Source organism: Barbatula barbatula (assembly GCF_947034865.1).
Source record: "Barbatula barbatula genome assembly, chromosome: 8".
Lineage (NCBI taxonomy): Eukaryota > Metazoa > Chordata > Actinopteri > Cypriniformes > Nemacheilidae > Barbatula > Barbatula barbatula.
This window is the reverse complement of record NC_136771.1, coordinates 7,297,518-7,301,692: the sequence shown is the minus strand read 5'-3', so window position 1 is coordinate 7,301,692 and position 4,175 is coordinate 7,297,518. Positions and strand designations below refer to the sequence as shown.

At 35.4% G+C, this 4,175-nt stretch overlaps 1 long non-coding RNA gene across 1 annotated transcript; it reads right to left on the bottom strand.

Annotated features, from left to right (window-relative positions):
- Positions 1-2,307: 2,307 nt before the first annotated feature.
- LOC306897151 lies at positions 2,308-3,800 on the bottom strand. Its single transcript, XR_013786982.1, has 3 exons — positions 3,722-3,800; positions 3,237-3,322; positions 2,308-2,651 (listed from the first exon to the last, which is right to left on the bottom strand). It is a non-coding gene; the product is annotated as an uncharacterized lncRNA (long non-coding RNA).
- Positions 3,801-4,175: the final 375 nt, after the last annotated feature.

Sequence of the window (4,175 nt, the reverse complement as noted above, 5' to 3'; positions counted from 1 at the left end):
GCAACAAAAAAATATCTTTGTGCCACATAAAGAAGGTCTTCAACACATAACAAAACATAGAATACGTGAATAAAGAGTGTAGGAAGAACAATTCTCTTTTAGTCTCTTCTCTGAACAATAGACAATTGTGTCTCAAGGTGCTCTTAGTGACATCATTGTCTCTGATTTATTTTCCTTGAATATATTATTCAGTAATCCCTATGTGACGGTGACATAAAACCACATTGAGTATATGACATTACAACTTTCAAACAGAAAATTGACATGATTCATAAAGCATAGCCTAAATTTTAATTAAATATTTTTTTTACAGGCGTGTCTTAGACCACCTGGTGGCGCTCGAGTTCCATTTTGAGGAGCACTAAACGATCTGCTCACCGATGACAACTCAAGCAAGTAGGCTAGGTCTTTTTACAAAAGAGTAAATATAGCTAAATATAGCCCATATATGAAACAATAAAGGTTGTCAAACATGTAGCCTCCTTTTATCTTCTAAGATTCAAAAGGTCTTTGATGTAAATGTCACAAGCATTCAGATTTATGAATAGAAACCATGAGTGGTTAAAATCTGAGATTGGATAGAGCTTAATGTATTGTGAAGAAAGGTATATCACAAGTGCATCTCTTTAGTTTTAATCTAATCCTTTGTATCCCAGCAGTGACAAATTTGAACATCATTTGAAATTATGGTGAATTTCATTTAATGGTGAGAATCAATATTTACCGTAAACCATGAGCACAGTGAACTTTCCAGCAGTCTGCAATAAAATCAGTCAAAATCAATCAACAGTTCTCACGACAGCAAATTTTCTGGGCAATAATTTTTTTCTTGAGGGAAGATGTTTTTAGTACAATAAAGTACTTTATGATTGGATATAATGTAGGCCAAACAATTACTGCCTCCTACGAACAAGAGATCACATACAGTATATGTATTAGACAGTGAGACAACTGGAGTACAGTATATCTATTTGTTCAAACACACACAGATGTTTCAGTGTACTGTGTATTTCAAATCGGGCGGGTCTGAAACAAGAATTTAATCTGTCTGCACAGCTATGTGAACCTGAGATCGATAAGATCTGTTTTTGAAATAAAAAATGAATATACACCCTAGCGTTTGACAATGATAACATCAAAGGTATGTAAAAAAAGAAGATAGCTTTATCAGGTGTGAAGATGCCCTCTAGCCTGCATATTTTCAGACAACCCAAACACAGGTTTGCTCTCATAGCATTTGCTGTTTCCAGAATGCTATAGAGTTCTAAATAAAGCACTACGGTGGTATATAAAGCAACACAGAATTAAGATGTTGTCATGTTTTCTCTTCATTTTCAAATAAGATAACGTATTTATGAAACACGCTGTGTTTGTCCATTTAGGACTACTGTAGAATCAACGGTTAATTCCATGTAAGGGGACTTGCGGTGTATGTAGATAGAAATGGCTCATTCTATGGCAATACAAACATAACGCTTTTCATTATGTAAGGTCTTTATACACCTCTGAAGACATTGTTATGTATGTTATATTGCATTTCTGTCAATAGATCCTCCAAAAAGTTACACTCTGGACCTTCAAATAAAGATATAAAGGCTTTCGTGAGAATTTTGTTAAGAATGTTTTCAATGCCCGGCGTCAGAATACCTTAAGGGCAGGTCTCAGACATACAGTCATGTGGAATACAGACATACATCATTACCTGCAATTCCAACTAAATTGATCTCGCTTATCAGACACAGAACACAAAGCTCACGCACACACAAACTAACAGGCATGTATGGGTGGTCCTAATGAGAACCATAGACTTCAGATGTCATATCAAAGGAGTGCAGATGGTTAACCTGTGAAAACAAAGAGTCATACACTGTTAAACTTTTCCCTGTAAATTTACAGTAAAATACTGGCAGCTGGGTTGCCAGCCACATTCTGTATTTTTACAGAACCACAACTGTAAAAAGTATTTACAGTGTTGTACTGTAGTTGCCAGATACAGTATCATGCTGTAATTGTATCTTTTTTACAGTGTGTGCTGTAAATATTTACACTTTTAATTTACATTCTTTCAGCTGGGTTGCCAGCAAATTACTGTATTTTTACAGAACTATGACTGTATAAAGTATTATACTGTTATGCCATTTAATTTGACATATTACAACGTGTTATATATTGCAATCAATTGTTTTCTACACAGAATATCTTTTTCCTTAAATCAAGAATTTACTTCCATATCAGTAGTCTCAAATGAAAATAGAAAACAATAGTCTTAGAATATAAAATGTTTATTTCTGATGCAAAGGCCAGAGAAATCCCATTTAAACACATTTTGGCTGAAATGTCAGCTGTACGAAATAAATTGACAGAACCGTTTACAATTAGCAGAACATTATCAATCAAGTGCATGCTACTATTTTTGTATTGCAATTAACAGTACATCATTAACAATGCCTTACTTCCTTTAAGTCCATTTACAGTGGATAGTGGAAGTGTCTAAACAAAGTTCCATTTAAAGTCTGTAAGTTCTCGGAAGAGAGGAAACCTGTGGGTTCACAGTAGTGTCCTTTTTTTGCACAACTTGGCCAGTCTTCTTTTAAGTCACTTTCCCCTTTTTGGCTTTTGATCCACGCTCCGGGTTGATGTCAAGAAAGCGTCTACAAGACAGAACAGAAACAAATTATTATGATGATTATGCCTATTTCTAGATATCTCTGTCTCTCTCTTTCTCAATCAGATGTCTTTCAAGAAATTGTCTGGATAATGTTATCACACCAAAATTAACTAGCTGCATGTGGTCAATTCCTGACCTGCAGTGAGGCAACATGTTTCCAAGTGTCATGTAAACAGCAAGAATTATAGAATCGACATAACTGCCATCCAATACATCGCAGAGGACACCGTTTGCTTTAATTTCAGATCGTGAATTTTTATGTTGTTCTATAACTGATTTACAGAATAACAAAGCTTCTAAACTTTGCATAGTGGGAATGTACTTAGCAAAGCTTTCCTTGCCAGATAAATTTTTACCAAGGCAGATGGGGACAGGTTCAACATACTTGAAATTGGCTTTTAAGAAAGACTTTCTCCTCTTATCAGTGTGTAGTGCATGGGTATTACACATCTGAAAAAGATCATCAGTTTTAGAACAACATAAGAATTCTCGATGTTGTAGACATAATGTCTACATCATTCTTGATATCATTTTCAGAAATTCCAAGTGTAGTTAATTTTTCACTTACCCTAGCAAATGAGACTGGGTAATATAGATGTCCTGCAGCCCCTCAATTACCGACTGAATTACAGATGATGGGAGAATGTGCTATGCCTGCAATTTGAGATAAATATTCTATAAAAACAGCATTTCATTTGCATTATCTGGCAATAGTGCAATACGTAACTGATCTTCACCATCATCCCAATCAATAAACGAATCAGACATTGCATTTGAGTCTTCAGTCACATTGCATACTCACCATGTTGCCTCTGTACTGAAAAGTTTAAATGTAGTAAATTATAAAGAAGCCTATCTGCAGAGGAGTTGCAGTGATACCTGGATATATGTGAGGTCAGTGTTGACACAAAAGAATAGCTTTTATTACACTTAAATGGGCAAGACACTCTGGTGCCTTCTTTGATAGAGACCTCAGGTGTAAAATGAAGTTTTTCAAATCACTACATCTTTCCTGACAGACACCAATGTCACAGACTAAAGTTAAAGCCTTACCTCTTTATTGCTCAGCAGATGTATCTGTGTCCCTCTTTTTGTGATCCCTGATCGAGCCTTAAAAGCAGCAAACTTTTTGAATCTGCTGGGGAAACCAGGAATACCACATTTATAATTAGCATTAGGAACATGACTATGTATATTCATGAGCTGGCAGTATGATAAGATCGATTCAAATGGACTATCACAGAACTGACACCACATCATTGTTGTGAACAAGTGAATTATAACTTTAAGGCTAAGAACTTACGTTAGCACTCAGACGATCGTCATCAGATGACTCAGCCTGAAATTAAAAATGAATCGAAAATCAAACGCAGGTCGTGCGAATGGCATGATACATGTTTACCTTTCAAAATATATCACAAAGTTCATTGGTGAATAGATGAGAACAGACTGAACTATTCACTCGTGTTTTAACCTACGTGTGTTACATGGCTAAGCTAAGTTGAAT